Consider the following 16833-nt stretch of genomic DNA (forward strand, 5'->3'; position numbering starts at 1 on the left):
GTAGTTCTCCTGCTGACCTTTCTATACTGGATTTCCCAGATCCTTGTCTCTCTGTCACTCACGATTGTTCTTCTACACTACCCGCTCTCCGGCTGCTGTCCTCATTCCAGAGTCTCCTGAGCTCTGCACACTCAAATACTTCCTCCACCTGTCCAGAGAGAACCCTCAGAACCACCTCCTTATCCAGAAACCCATCCTGCAAAACAGTCAACAGTTTTCTTTCTGTTCCACATCTAAGTTCCCTCCCAGAAAAGCAATCGTCACTTTGCAACCCGCTCCTTCTTATCCCCTCATGCTACGCATCGTTAAATGCTGGAGGCCTTAGCTCCTAACTGCTGCTAGAGTCTGGCCACTTCTCTGAAATTCTACTGTCCCAATCTTAATACAAACTATAACCATTACTCACCTGGACACTCAAAATCTCCTGACTCACATTCCAGGTTCACCCCTTTTCCCCACAAAAGAGGAATTTTAAAATGGGTTTCCATGACCGTGTTTCTCTGTGTAGCCCTGGCTGTCCTGCAGCTCTCTCTATAGACCAGGCTGGCCTCAGACTCAGAGATCAGCCTGCCTCTGCCTCCCATGTGCTGGGATTAAGGGTGTGCACTAGCCCACTTGGCTACAAGAGAAATTCTTTTAGAAGTGAAAATATAATGGTACCCTTCTCAAGCCCACAGTGCCCTGAGGCCCTTTCCAGTCTCCAGCTTCATCCGCCGCTCCTCCCTCCTGACTTTCCTGCAGCCCACTTGCTCCCTCAGCCTTCTCTCTGCTCTCCCTACTCTTCCCACGCTTTTCTGGATCAAGCCTCGGCCCATCTGCCCCCTCTGCCAGGAATCAGTTAAGGCCCCTCCTCCTCTCCCCTCACTCAAAAGAATCCTCCATACCCTTCTGACTGTGTAGAAGAATAACATCAGCCTTTTAGGTAGATTTCTTCCCCCTTTGTAGCTTTGTCACAGCTGTGGTGAGGTATTTAACAATGTGACTGGCTGCTTGAGGGGGTCCCCTTTGGTCCACAAGGGCAGAGACCATGTCTATCATCAATACATGATGGACTCTCTACAAATATTTACTGAAAGAATAGAAAGGGGTGGTTAGAAATATGAGTGGAAAGGCCAAGAAAGCAGGCTGGAGATGAATTCAGAAGTCCTCACCACAGAAGACGTGGTCGAGACCATCCAGAGGAAAAGTGGAGATGAGCTGGAGAAAGCGTCAGTGGGAGGATTGACTTCTAAGGCAAGAGCAAGGAGGGTCAGAAAAGAAGACAGGGAGGCAAGAGTTGGGGGACAGTGTGTGTCACAGACGTTTCTAGAAGGAAAGCCAATCCATGGTGTCAAAAACTGCAATGTCAGAGATGAAGCCTGAAACACATCACCGGTGGGCGGGCTCATGACATGACAGGAAGCCACAGTGCAGGTGCTGAGGTGGAAATGGGCCGTAGACTTGCGCCATGGAGTCTTCCCAAGCACGTCAGCTTCCAATGGCCATCTCTCCTCTGATCATCCTGAAGAAAGTCTTCCTTTTACATAACATAGCATAGTATTAAAATGGTACTGTGTGGTACTGTGAAGGTGGTATGACTAGTACCTTCCTATTACTGATGGGGAAGCTAAGACAGTGTGGTTAGTCAATCCACCTCACTATACAGAGAGTTCACCCCGTGTTTAAAGCCTTTGCTCATTGTTGATATTTAGGGACTTGTAATGTGTGTCCCCTTTCATGTATATAACTTCTGAGTATGTTGAACACAGAGATACTAAGATAATGACATCTCCTTTGTTCTGAGTGACACAATTATTGCCATTTCCCTTTCTGGAAATGACCATCCCTTCCTCTGGATAGTCTCAGCTACATCTTCTGTGGTGAGGACTTCTGAATTGGTCTCCAGTCTTCTTCCCTGGCCTTTCCACTCATATTTCTAACCCCCCTTTCTATTCCTTCAGCAAATATTTGTGGAGGTTCCATCATGTGTTGACGATAGACATGGCCGCTGCCTTTGTGGAGTTTCCACATTAACCAAGGGGACCCCCCTCAAGCAGCCAGTCACATTTTTAAATACCTCACCACAGCTGTGACAAAGCTACAAAGGGCAAGATAATGCACCCAAGAGGTTGGCATTATTTTTCTCTACAGTCAGAAAGGTATATACAAGTGTTTGGAACTATGGCTCCTGAATCCTTTGATAACACTTTCTTCAAGAGATGATGTCTGTATCTCCTCCCTTTGAATCTGGGCTCCATGACTGCTTAAAGAGAAGTGATATCATGCCTGTTTCTAAATAAAGGCTATAAGCAAGTATTGCCACAATTATCTCTGTCCTGGAATCCTTTTCTAGAACTAACTACCGTCCTGTGAGGAAGCCAAAGCAGCATACAGAGAGGCCTACCCTTGGGGAAGCTGAAGACCCCAGACCCCAGTCCTCACTGGACTCTTGACCTAAAATTACCCACAGCCTACCAGCCAAGTGAGCAGATCACTTAGGAAGCGGATCTTCCAGACTCCAGCCAGATCCTGGTGTCAGTTCCACATAAAGCATATGTAACCCAGAGAAACTATTCCCAGACACCTGGTCCACGGAACTCATGAGACAGAAAAGACGAATGCTTTAAGCCATTGCATTCACTCACTCATTCATTCACTATCTAATTTTATGTGTATGGGTGTTTTGTCTGCATATATGTCTGTACACCACATGAATGCCTGGTGCCCGCAGTGGCTAGTAGAGGGTACAGTATCCCTTGGAACTGGAGTTACAGACAGTTGTGAGCTGCCATATGATGCTGGGACTCCAAACCAGGTCCTCTGGAAGAACGGCCAGTGCTCTTAACCACTGAGGAATCTCTCTAGCGCCTAAGCCATTACTTTTGGGGGAGGTTTCTTATGCAGCAATAAAAAACCAAAAAAGCCATATAATCATGAACACGTGTGGATGAAAGTAGGTAGATGTTCAGTGACCACCTGTCATCTACCTGCTACTCTCACTTTGGGAATTCCTTCATCCCTGACTTAGTGAATTGGGCCTCTTCCAACAGCCGTCGTGGGAACTCATCCCCTCAGATTGTGTTTAGTTGGTAAAGATTAGCAAATCTCGCCGGGTGGTGGTGGCGCACACCTTTAATCCCAGCACTCGGGAGGCAGAGCCAGGTGGATCTCTGTGAGTTCGAGGCCAGCCTGGGCTACCAAGTGAGTCCCAGGAAAGGCGCAAAACTACACAGAGAAACCCTGTCTCGAAAAAAAAAAAAAAAAGATTAGCAAATCTCATGCAGTTAGTGTTTAAGATCTGAAGCATAGCTAATAAGGATGTCTCTCTCCACTACTGTTACTGTGTCATTGAACCTATAAAATAAAATAAATGCTACACTTCTGGGCTGGAAGATGATTATCCTGCTGTGGCTTCAGAAGATATAGCCAGTCTTTGTGGCTATGTGACCTTTCACCTGAAGGAAAAGGCGAATGTCATGCAATTCCCTGGAGCTATAGACACTGAGGCCTGGAACACGAACTCCATGTATCCCTCAGGCTAACTCACGCTTGAGGCACCTTGGCCTCCTTAACTCCCTGTCTTTGCCCATCCTTAGTCACTCTCCTTAATGATCTGCAATAATGCCTAATGACCTTGGATTCACCCTCTCACAGAGGAACCAGCTGGAATCCACAGAAGAGATGAAGCAAGTTTTTCAGCCTGGGAAGGAAAATGAAGAGTCACCAGGTCCCTGTTCTCAGTGTACAGAGGACGGAGGTGTGAAACAGCACACAGTGCATACTGGAAAACTTGGCCCCCTAGCAAGGAACAGTGAGGCAGACCGTAGTCCCAGCAACTCATGAGGCTGAGGCAGGAAGAGTGCTTACGCCCAGAACACTGGGAGAGGCATGGGGAACACAGAAAGAACTTGAGACCCCATTTCAAGAAGACAAACAAAAAACCAACAACTTGGCTCCAGGACTCAGAGGGTTAGTATCCGAGTGTCCTTGCTCATGAAATGGTGATGACACTACTGTCCCATTCATAGCTGGCTGGGGTGCCAATGAAATTTCCCCCAAGCAATGCATTTCTAAAAGCAGTGGGTGGCGTCGTGAGGCTTCCATAGATGTGAGGTGCTGCAGGGGTGGCGATACAGTGAGCACATGGTAGGGTCTAGAAGTGAGGATGCTCTTCATCCTGTGACCCTGTGTACATGGAATGGAACTCTGAGAGGGGAGAGAGCTTGGCCTACACACCAGAGTGTTCCAAAGGTCACCTATCCACAGCTGAAAGGGGAGGGGACTTTATGAACAGAGGCAGTGTAGAGCGGCAGCTACTCCTCCTCACATGGCCACCGGGGACCAACCTTGGGGATGGCAGCTCTTCCTGTGGCTCAACATTTACCTTCTCCTGTCCTCACATAGTACTCTGGGTTTCAAACACAAATAAACTGCATCTGGGAAAAATCTCTGCGCCAGACAATGTGCTCAGTTTCTGGCACATCTCAAGAAATGGCTTATATACCAGCCAGAAACAACTGGGAGGTGGTTGGGTGCTTCCCTCTGTATAGGCCAGGACCTAGTAAATGTCCCAGAGCAGCCTGTGTGGCGGAGAGACAATGCTGAACTTCACCGAGATGCAAGAGAGGCAATGTTTCCAGTTGCAGGAAACAGGGTATTTGTCAGCACGTGGTGGTCGGGGCAGGGGCGTTCCATTCAACCCTTCTTCTGAGTACTGTTTTTTTAGAAGGACATCTAATTGATTTATTTTCAATCCCCTCCCATTGCTATTTCTTGTTTCCATCATTTTTGATGCAAACAAACAAACAAACAAAAAAAAAAAAAACACCGCTAGAGGCCTTTCTTTTTTCTACTCTTCAAGGTGGAACCTAGAAATGAAAATTGAGCTTTCCTCTCAGAAACCGTGGTATTTCCTAGGGGAGCTTGGAGCCACCTCCCAAGCAAAGATGTATAAGTTATTCCCATAGTGTCAACACCGTGCTCTGAAATTTTCAACAGCTCTCCATTATTTCTAAGATAAGAGAAATAGGAACCTAGAATCTTTGGGGATGGGCAAGAAAGGGTGTATTCATTCCCACCGCCCATATCATGTTTTTAGTAATTATTTGGGAATTTCATACAATGCACCCTGAGCACCCTTGCTTTCCATTCCTCCCAGGTCCACCCTCCCATCCTTGCACCCCACCCCACTCCCACCCCCCAAAAAAGAAAAACCAAGGCCAATTTGTGTTGCCCATATACTCACTGGAGCATGGTCAAACTCCCAATGGCCACCCCCTTAAAGAGAACTGAATCCTTCCCTACCCCACCCCTGACCCCCACCAGAAGCCATCAACTGTGAAGAGCTACACTTCTGCATATTTATCGCAGTTTTTAAGGACTCTCTTCAATAGCTTCATATGTGGACTGTTTTCTTTTGGGGGGCAGGGGAGGTTGGCACAGAAGCCTTCAGTGTCTCTCATTCTCAGTTATAAGTCTGCAGTCATCTCGATACCACTGCCGAAGATGCCTCCCTGCCCATAGCAGCTGGCAGCAGCATGGATCATGAAAATAAACATGGAAACCTAGAGTCTTCACTTATATCGAGATAAAAGCTAAGATAACGGTGTGAGCTGTGGAGCCTGCACGGGACCGGATTAGACCTTCTGCATACAGAGACAGTTGTGTAGCTGGGTCTGTTTGAGGGGCCCCTGGCAGTGTGATCAGGATCTATCCCTGGTACATGAGCTGACTTTCCGGATCCCATTACCTGTGGTGGGACACCTTGCTCACCCTTGATTCAGGCAGGGAGGGGCTTGGTCCTGCCTCAGCTGAATGTACCAGGCTTTGCTGTCCTGCCATGGGAGGCCTTACCCTTTTGGAGGAGGGGATGGAGAGGTGAGGGAGGGATGAGAGGGAATCTGTGATTGTGAATGTAAAACGAATTAAAAATTTTTTAATTAAAAGAAGATAATGGTGTGAAATGTCTGATAAAACAGTGTCAAGCCATCTGACTGCTAGCATAACAAATATATGAGATAATCAATTTGTAAAGACAAAAACCTCTATTTTGGCTCATTTGTAGAGGTTCTAGCCCATGGTCCATTGGCCTCATCGCTTTGTGCCTGTGGTATGGCATCTAGGCAGGAAACTGTGGCAGAGTAAAACTGGCTAGGTAGGGTCCCATAGATCCCTCAAAGGGCACACCCAAATGACCTGTAATTCTTCACTTAGACCCCATCTCATAATTTCTATCACTTCCCAGTAATGATCAACTGGGACCAGGCCTTTAACTCTTGGGCTATGGGGTGGAGGGATATTCCAAATGCAAACCACAGCACATAACTATTTAAGACTGACCCTCATTAGCATAATTATGGTTTTCAGGTGAAGGCAGAGGTAGAACAAATCCTCCTGTGTGTCTCTCTCTGGGAGTAAGCACAAATAAGTGCAATAAGGAACTTACTTTGTGTAGGTGGACTTTTCTTTCCTGCCTACCAGTTCCCAAATAATTGACATGGAAACTTGATATTAATTATGAATGCTTGGCCAATAGCTCAGGCTTGTTACTAGCTAACTCTTACATTTTAAATTAACCCATATTTCTTATCTAAGTTATACCACATGGTTCATGCCTTGTTACCTCATTTTCTACATATCCTGCTTCCTCTGCATCTGCTGACATCTCCTCTGACTCCCAGCATCCTTAGTTTGGTTGTCCCACCTATACTTCCTGCCTGGCTACTGGCCAGTCAGCTTTTTATTAAACCAATTCAAGTAACAAATGTTTACAGTATACAAAATGATTATTCCACAGCAACTTTGTCCTTGAACTCACAGGCAGGTCTGGGTCCAATGGGGACATTTACATTCCTGGGCTTAAGGAACAAGCAGACGATAAAGCTGGAAGATGAAGTCAGTTTTCTAATACAGAAATGTGATGTCAGGCCTAGAAGCTTCTACTTGGGGGATAGGGAGATAGCTCACTGGGTAGGAGATCTTGCTACACAAGCATGAGTTCCCTAGTTCAAATCCCTAGCACCCACTGAAAAATCATATATGACTGTAAGTCCAGAGCTGTAGGCATGGGGGCCAGAAGATTGCTGCTGGAACATGTTGGCCCTTAGCCTAGCTCCAGGTTCAGTCAGATGCCCTATCTCAAAAAAATATAAGAGACTGATACAACAGTACATTCAACATTTTCCTCTGACTCTGTATGAGCATACTAGCACTTACATGTGTGTATATACCACATACACATACACCATCCACATGTTGATTCACACACACAAAGAGAATGTCTTAGGATGTCTATTGCTGTGAAGAGACACCATGACCACAGCAACTCTTATAAAGTAAAACATTTAATTGAGGTAGCTGTTCACAGTTCAAAAGTTCAGTCCATTATCATGGTGGTATGCAGGCAGATATGGTGCTGGCTACATCTTGATCAGAAGGCAACAGGAAGTAGACTGAGGTACTAGGCATGGCTTGAGTATATATGAGACCTCAAATCCCACCCCCACAGTGACACAATTCCTCCAACAAGGCCATACCTACTCCAACAGAGCTACACCTCCTAATAGTACCACTCCTATGAGCTTATAGGGGTCATTTGCATTCAAACTACCACAGGGTATATTTTTGATATAGTATCAAAATATAATAGTGAGCTATTAAAAGTTTTAGAGCATGTAAAAGGCATCATGGCAGTGACTTATCTAGGCTTAGAGGTGGTGACCCCAGAGGCCTTCAGAAATATCCTGCTTTTTTAGAAGAGATATCAATTTCTAGTCCTATAGTCCACTTGAAGTAGCTTCTAGGAAGTTCTTCATTGTTGGCTTCATATGTTTCATGACAGCCTCACTTTGGGGCCTGAGTAAGATTCCTAAAACCAATGGACTCCAGTGGCAAACAAGTGTGGAGCAAATGGCAGAGAAATGGGAGGGAGTTGAGAACAGAGAAAGACAGCAGAGGATGACACACATAGAGAACTAATGGAGGCCTCTATTTCCTGCCTGCCTCTTCATATCCCTCCACCCATGACTCAGAGGAGCCTCTGAATGGCTTTGTTCCTTGTCTCCCATGGCAACACAAGGCCACTATGCTGGTGACGGAGACTATGAATGCACAGCCCTTCACAGGAGCAAGATGTACCACGCAGGCTGTGTGACCTGGCTCCTTTGTGTCTTGGAACTCAATGGCAGAAGACATGGCTCCCAGAGAACCTGATTCCAGAGAGTTCCTTCTAGGCAGGGTGGGCATCCCAACTCAACAAGCCACTGTCAAGGTCGGGAACCAAACCCAGAGCAGACCTTTGGAAACGAACATTCTAGGGCAGGGTTCTAGGCAAACATTTCACTGCAGGAAAGGACCTGCTCCGCTCTCCCTTCCCCCAGGTTGCAATGAAGAGCTAGGTAAAATGAGGTTCTGATGCTTGCACCACCTGAACACTGCCTGGACCATCTCTGACAGATCGTTCAATGTCTATGACCTTCAGACTCTTTATCTGAAAAATGGAAATGGCATGGGGAGACAGCTCAGTGGCTAAGAGCACATGCTGTGAAAGCATGAAGGCTTGAGTTCCGGGGTGCCCACATAAAACCTAGACATGTGTATACCAGTAACCAGTGCCAGGGCTTAGAGGAACAGAAGACTGGGGGATGACTGGCCAGCAAGTTCTCAAGGGAATTGAGGTGGAGAGTGACAGGACAGGGACACCCAATGCTCTGCTCTGTCCCCTGCACACACACAGGAGCACTCGGCACTTGTGCATGCATGTGCGCGCACGCGCACACACACACACACACACACACACACACACACACACACACACACACACACACACACACATTCATGGGCATGAGCACACACAAAAATGAGGAAGAAATGGAAATAGTGATCTCTTCTCTGAGTTCACCTGGATGCTGTAAGGATTAGGGAATATAGAAGTGCAGTGCGTGAACTCAAGGCAGTTTGCCACAGCTGCTGTTAGTAGGAGCCTGTAAGATGCATTCAGCACTGCTGTGGGCAACTTAACACTTAATGGTAGCGACTCATTAAATCATTAAGTAGCCATTTGCTCTGGGAGTTTTAAAATATACAGCGCATGCTCCCCTTGAAGGCTAAAAGCTTCATTTGAAGAGTAACCTAACTAAGAAACCTAACAGAAACAATTCAGTAACATTTGGTTATGAAAATTAGCAAACTGCAAAGAAAGTGTGTAACCTTCAGATACACAGCCACCAGGCAGAGAGTTAAAAAAAAAAAATGATTCTGTTACCATGGCAACAACAATTAAAAAGAAACACAGGAATATAAATTAAAAGATACATAGAAAATCATTGTGAAGAAAGAGTCCACATACAACTGAGAGGCTCAAAAGGTGGTTTGGCTGTAAGGGAGGAAATGACTGGATGGTTGAGTGGTCCATATCCGTGATCTCAGCACCGAGGGAGCTAGAGCCACACAGCTGAAGGCAGGAGGCCAGCCTCGGCTACATATTGACAATGTCTCAAAAACATAAACAACAACAAAAGACTGTGGTCTTTGAAAGAAATGTTTCTGGAAGACAACACGTAGCAAGCATCTTTATTCTCTCTAAAGTAATTGATTTAAAAACAACCACAATACAAAAAAACGATGTTTTTTTCTTGACAAGCTGATTCTGAGGTTCAGAGAGAAAAAGGAAGAAACAAAATTAGCCAGGTAAATTATGGAAATGGAAATTTCTGAAGAATTAGCCCGCAAGCAAGAGTATATTCTAAAACTACTGAAACGAATGTCGTCCTAATCAGGAGAAATGCATGAGGCAGAGATAAAGCTCAGAAAACCTCAGGTAAAAAGTTTTAGGCTATAGTAAAGATTGTATTTAAAATAGATAGAAATAGACTTTAATAAATTATATTGGTTGGCCATCTGAAGCAAAAATAAATCTGAATCCTTACCTTGCTCCCTATATCAACATAAATAATAGATGGATCAATATTGATGATTGTAAAAACTTAAGCCACAGGAGCACATCATGAGCAGGACCTAGAGGGATATTATAGCCTCAAATAGATCTATTAGTAAAGAAGAAAGGCTGGAAATCAATGAAGCGAGCAACCACTTCAAACCCAAGGAAAAGAACTACAAAGCAGACCCAAACAGACAGAAGGAAGGAGACACTGGAGACAGCAGAGAAGGGGAAGATGTGGACAAGCAATGGTACAGCAGAGATCCTTGCCAGATGACATCCCACACCCATGAACTCAGCACTCAGGGGGTGGAGGCCGGATTCTGAGTTCCACATCACTGAGAGAATGAGAGCAAGAAAGTGAGTGAGACAGAGACAGACAAACAGACAGAGAGCCAGAGAGATGGGTTGAGAGATTGATCGATTGACCGATTGGCTGATTTACTACATGGTCTCTAAATATCAGCAGGAAAAATATTAAATGTATGGTTATATAGAGAAGGATGTGATTGGGGGAATCCTAAAAATCTTACACTTTTTACAAATGTAAACAGATGTTCCATGTGTAATAGGAGAAATGCAATCTGAAAACAACAGGATGCCACTTTCCCTATTAAGATGGCAAATAATTGAACATGGGGAAGGGAGTTGAGAACACTCATGTTGCTAGCAGAAGAGTTAAATGGTACAGTCTCAGTGGAAGAGAATTAGGCTATAGTTATTAAAATTCCAATGCCACATAGCCCTTGTCTATAAAAATTAGGAAGACATACACTTATTTGTGAGGTATTTGGTTAAAGGCACTCAATTGAAGATACTCCAATCGAGCAGTGTCTGTTATAGAAAAAAAGGAAAACAAAAATCTTGATATCTACCAGCAAGGGGCTGTTTAAATCATTTACAGCATCTCCATACAGTGACAGTCTTAGTAGCCATTCAAACGATCAGGGCTGCTCTTTATGTTTTGACCTAGAAACGTCTCCAAGATGGGTTGTTAAATGCAGAAAAGATAAAGAGGGCATGGCTGTGTATGCCTGTAGAGCCAGAGATATCTCTGGATCAATACATGACAGACTGATCATCCCGCCTCCTCTGTGCCAAGGCACTGTGTGAACGGGGGCAGGTGTGGGATAAAGATTAGCCTCTTACTGTTGTGTTCTCCATGTCTCTGCCACCACATGCCACAGATCACTGTGGGCTTCTGTATGCATGGCAGAGCTGAAGGAAGTAACCCCCTAATCCAACTAATGTCCCTCCGGGTCCTACTCATTGGTTGGGCAGAGTCGGAAGAGCATGGGCGTGGGACAGACCAGCTGGGTTCTGATTCTGAGCATCCCATCTTTGTCTGCACAGTGGGGCTGACAGAGAGGCCACAGGAGCTGGTGAGGAGTAAATAAGAACATGCACACAACTCTCACTCAGTACACAACGATTACTGCTTACAGCCTTTCTGGAAACAGTTACAGTGCCAGGAAGGACAGAAGGGATTGAGCTTTGCACTCACGTGTGCACACTCCCTCCCTAGGCTCAGAAAGAGAAACAGCAAGCAACATTTTCTAATAGCAGCAAGGGCATTGCTCCTCTCTGGACCTGAGGAGGAGAAAAAGGCATTCCAACTGCCTTGATTTCAGTCTGGTGGTTGCATTGTCATTCAATGTAAATAATGCTCAGTGGGACCAGAGCGGCAGCCAGGAGGGGGCTGGGAAGATGTGCCAGGTCATTCTTGGAATGGGAGGGCGATGTCTGTCCCACCAGGCACCAGGAGAACTGAAGGCACAAAACCCGCCTCCCTTCAGCTCAGGAAAGGCATGGAGGTTTCAGGCCCAGCTTCAAATATAGACCTGTTTCCATAAAAGCATCAGCAGCTGTTTCTATAAATACCTCAGCCAGTTTTCCGGGGTTCTCATGTGACTTTGATGGCAACCTCAGCTGCGGGGATCCGTCACCATGGTGACTGGCCCCGTGACCAGCCAGTCTTCATTCATAGCAGGTTGCTGCGTCCTGGATTGAGGGTGGAGTGATTAAGGGAGGCAGAAGGAGGACCAAGGAGAAAGGAAAGGAACAGGGATGCACAATGAGTAAGGAAGAAGTTTCCAGTCCTGGGGGAGACTGCCGTGCTCCAGTCTGACTGCGAGGATGCTCTGACAGAATTATTGATCTCTCCAGGCTGCTGTCACAGGAGGAACATTTTTATTCAGGTCGAAGTAAATATCTTTGCCTTTGAATCAGAGAATCAAAGGTTCAGAGCTGGAAACAATCCTCCATTACTGTTGTTGGTACAGATGAAGAACAAGGCCCAGAAAGGTGAGGCAATTTCTACAAGGTCACACAGCAAGTCTTTTGCAGAACTGGGACAACGATCACCAAGCTGCATGTCATTCCTGATTCCTCTCCACCTAAGTAGGGCTCCCCTCTGGATAAGGTGTGCTGTGGCCCGTAGAAATCTAAGTATGACCTCTGATGATCGGACACGAGGTTCCTTTGCTCCTGTGTTAGTGAACCTGAATGGAACCATGAGTGAGCACAGAATTCATTTAGTCTGTACCAGGTCAGCCCTGACCCTGACTGATAAATGTGGGGGTGTGGGGGGGATGATTAACATAAACCACGAAAAGTCCCACCGCAATTAGCAAAGCCAAGCCAGGCTTGGTCAGCTATGGAGATCTCTGATCAAAATGTCTCAGAACTGCCAGGGGACTCTCAAATACCACCCTGCTCCATACCTGCCCATGCTTCATTCTGGGGGGAAATGAAGAGACATGGAATGAACATTTTCCACACACAGAGCGCACAGTCACTTTGCTTAGGTGTTAGGGGTAAGCAAATCAAAGAGACTTTCTTTTTTGAGCCAGGATCTCACTATATAGTCCAGGTTGTCTTCAAATTCTTTTTTTTTCCTGCTCCAGTCAATGGAAGGGAACTTTATTTGGTCCCAGGGTCATGGGCAAGGTATGGCCCCCAACTTTATTTGACCTTCTTCTTGGGGTACAAGTTGTTGGTGTGGCTACACTTCTCGCACAGAGGTGCACACGTGTGTAGCACTTGTGGCAGATCATCTTGTCAGAGTTGTACTTCTGGGCAAGCTGATGAAGGGACGGCTCAATGATGCCATCCCATTCAGGCAAGGCACCAGATGCAAGATGGACTCTTTCTGGATGTTGTAGTCCAACAGAGTGCCGCCATCCTCCAGCTGCTTGCCAGCAAATATCAGCCTCTGCTGGTCAGGTAGGATGCCTTCCTTGTCTTGGATCTTGGCGTTGACATTCTCAATGGTGTCACTGGGCTCGACCTCAAGAGTGATGGTCTTGCCCCTCAGGGTCTTCACGAAGATCTGTGTGTTGGCGTTGGCTCGGCCACCTCGCTGAAGGAAAGAGAGGCCTCTTGATTCTTGATCAAATTCTTGATCTTCCTGTCTTAGCCTCCCAAATTCAGGGATTACAGGTATGTACCACCATACCCAGTTTGAAGAGACTCTTGCTAATTCACAAGCTATGCTCCAGGGGTTTCTCAGATCTGGAAGTGGAGTGAACCACAAAAGTTAAAGTGGGCTTCTAGGAAGTGAGGAAGAGAATACAGCCTGAAACATGGGTTGAAAGGAACAAGAGGAAATGTTCTAGGGCAGAGGCTGGGTGGTTAAGGCAGAGGAGAGAGTGTGACCATGGTGACCAAGGTCCAGAAAAGGAATTAGCTGCCGGCCACGTGCTAATTCACATGGTTCCCTCACACAGGCTTCAGGAGCACCATTGAGGGTCTGGGAGGCGATGAATCCAGATAAAACAAAGAAACATTGTGTTAAAATTTTCCTGAAAGGGACTGAGAACAAATGAAGACATCATCATGGGACTGAAGAGCAGCAGCAGCAATTACAGGCCCTGTCGTCACCTGGTCTTGGGACAGATGCTCAGCAGGCTCTGCAGAGGTTCACACACACACACACACACACACACACACACACACACACACACACACAACCACGTGTGTGCTACAGCCTAGCAGCTTCCAGAGAAACCCAGGCAGAAGCTCAGAGGCTCTGCCTCTCTTTATTCCTGTCATGTTCCTATAGCTCAGGACAGGAATCAGAGAGTAGCATGTCCCTCCTGTCCCCACCCACCTCCGTTACCCAGCCAATGGAGGGACTCCAACCGCTAGCTTCCCCACCTGGAGGGGACAGAGCATCCATTTCCTCCGAGAAAGGCGGAGCTTCATCTGTGCTGCTCACGGCCACTTGTGTTTACTCAACCAGGACAGCAGCTCCTGGACTCTGGAGACTGCTGCACCTGTGTCTAAAACGCTCCTCTGGCTGACAACAGGGGGCATCCACGCAGGAAGGCCTGGGATGCGTTGATGTTTTGCTCAGCCTTGGAGGCAGGCCTGAATCTGAGTCCCGGCTGGGTCCCTTACTCAAGTGGCCTTCAGAGCTTATGTAGTCTTTGAGCCTCAGTTGCCTCCCTTGTAAAAAAGGATGTGTCACCTACCCCGAAGAGAACCTGTGGTGAAATATGGTGGTCACAGTGGCACAGGAGAGAGAACTGACAAGGCAAGAGCTTCTTTTCTACCACAGGACACGGACAAAGGAAGACTGTGTATCCACACACTTGTAAACACACACACACACACACACACACACACACACACACACACACACACACACAGGTATACTCACAACATACACCCATATCCCCTGTGGTGGTTTGAAAGAAAAACAGCACTACCTAAGGGCCAAAGTCCAAAGCCCTGAGTCTTGTGGAGGACATTTCCCAAGGAGCTGACCGATTCCCACAGCTTGCTGCACACTGTCCCTCACTGCTGCCTCATGGGCATGACCAAAAAACTCATAGACCTTGGAGTTAGCTAGAAATGGGTATAAAACTTACCTCTACCTCAAACGGGTTGACCCTGTTTGGTCCTTACCTCTCCATATCTCGCTTTCCTCATTTAGAGTTGTCGGGGTTTTAAAAGATAAGATATTGCAGCTCATGCCTGCAATCTCACCACCCAGGAGACGAAAGCAGGAGGATTGCTATGAGTTCAAGGTTCAGCATGGGTTGAACAGTGAGTTGCAGACCAGTCCAAGCTACCAAGTAAGACCTTAAATGATGCTTGTTTTAGTTACTTTTGTAGTTACTGCGATAAAATAGCCTATCAAAGCAACTTAAGGGAGAAAGGCTCACAGCTTGTGGATATGGTCCATCATGGCAGGACGCCCTGGCGGTGGGATCTTAAGGCAACTGGTCACATTGTACCATCAGTCAGGAGGCAGACTTGTGCCCAGCTGGATTTCTCCTTTTCATGAAATCTAGGATCCAAGCCCAGGGAATGGTACCATATACTTTTAGCATGGGTCTTCCCACCTCAATCAGCCTACTCAAAACAATCCCTCAGAGTCATAGCCAGAGGCTAACACAGTCTAGACACTCTCTCACAGGCATGGGACTTGTTTTCTAGGTAATTCTACACAGGGTCCGTTTGAGGTCAATATTAACCATCACGATGCTGGTGATATGGTTTAACTGGTACAATGCTTGCCTGAAATGCCTGGGTGCCCCCCCCCCCCCCGTCTCAATCCCCAGCTCTGCAAAAACTCATCCTGATTGATGGCATGTACTTGTAATCCCAGCATTCTGGAGGTAGAGGCAGAGGCAGAATTCTTCAGGTCATCCTCCGCTACACAGCAAATTCAAGACCAACCTGGGATGTATGAAACACTGTCTCTAAGCAAACAAACAAGCAGTGATATGCCGCTGTGGTGGGCCTGTCTTATAGTAAGCATTACCCATCTATCCTTGCTGTTCCTATGCAGCTGTGTGTAATGAGAACTGCAGGTCAGAGGGGGGCGCTCTCCAGTGACATCCTCAAGGCTCCCATGTACCCTTCCTGTTGTCTCTTACAACTTTCAAGAAGTCCATACTGTTGGCATCTCCTCTACAAAGGCAAAGTTCAAGGAGATTGGGAAACTTGCGTTAACCAAATACAAATAAGAAACAGGCCTTGCATTTGGCCCCAGATCTATCTGATCACAAAGCTCAGCTTCTAAACCACGATTCCTGGGACTTGTGGTCTGAGGCTTACAGGTGACTCCTCATGCACTTCTTCTTCGAGGAAGTTCAAGCAGGATCCCAGATTCTATCTCATGAAAAAAGCCAGGGAGTCTGATCGTTAGCTTTCGGTATCTATAACAACATACTGTGTTAACCACCATATAGAAAGAAAAGGATTTTGTTGGTTTACGGTTTTGGAGCCTCCAGGCCCTGATTAGTGAACCCTATGCTCACATGAACTTTTTTTTTTGATAGTTCAATTTTTTTTAACTTTTTATTGATTCTTTGTGGTTTTTACAGCATGCATCCCAATCCCACTCATCTCCCCATCCTCTCACCGCTGCCCTCTGCTCTTATGACCCCCCCACCCCAAAATAAAACAAAATTTTAAAGTATAACCTAAAAACAAAAAAAAAAAGAAAGAGAAAATCTCAGTGTGGAAGTTGTGGTGTGCCCCAGTGAGTCACACAATGTACCCCGTGGTCCATACATCCTTACTTGTAAGTGTTCTTCGCAATGGACCGTTAGCCTGGCTCAGGGCCTCCAGCTTCTGCTACTCTATTGACACTGGGCCCTGACTGAGACTCCTCCTGGTATCCTGTTGTTGTCCTGTGTCATGGGGATCCTGTAGCTTTGTATCTGCAGGTCCAGCGCCTTCACACACTCCAGCAGTTCATAGACGAAGTGGATGTTGGGGTGGTTCTGGGCCTGGTTCTGGGTCTGGATGGCAGCTGAATTGGTTAGCCGCCAGCTTTCCCTCATCATCACCACCAGGGTGAGCTCTCCGGCACTGCCCCAGCTAGCTCACCCAATGCAGCAGGCAGCAAGGAGCAGGGATAGTTCTTCTGCTCCCACTCCCCCGGGTCTGGCTCTCCTACA

The 16833-nt window shown here is 46.5% G+C and overlaps 1 pseudogene; it reads right to left on the bottom strand.

Annotated features, from left to right (window-relative positions):
• Positions 1-12789: 12789 nt before the first annotated feature.
• LOC128106669 (ubiquitin-60S ribosomal protein L40-like) lies at positions 12790-14894 on the bottom strand (annotated as a pseudogene).
• Between the last annotated feature and the right edge of the window lie 1939 nt (positions 14895-16833).

Source organism: Peromyscus californicus, unplaced genomic scaffold (assembly GCF_007827085.1).
Source record: "Peromyscus californicus insignis strain IS unplaced genomic scaffold, ASM782708v3 Scaffold_9__1_contigs__length_137607984, whole genome shotgun sequence".
Classification (NCBI taxonomy): domain Eukaryota; kingdom Metazoa; phylum Chordata; class Mammalia; order Rodentia; family Cricetidae; genus Peromyscus; species Peromyscus californicus.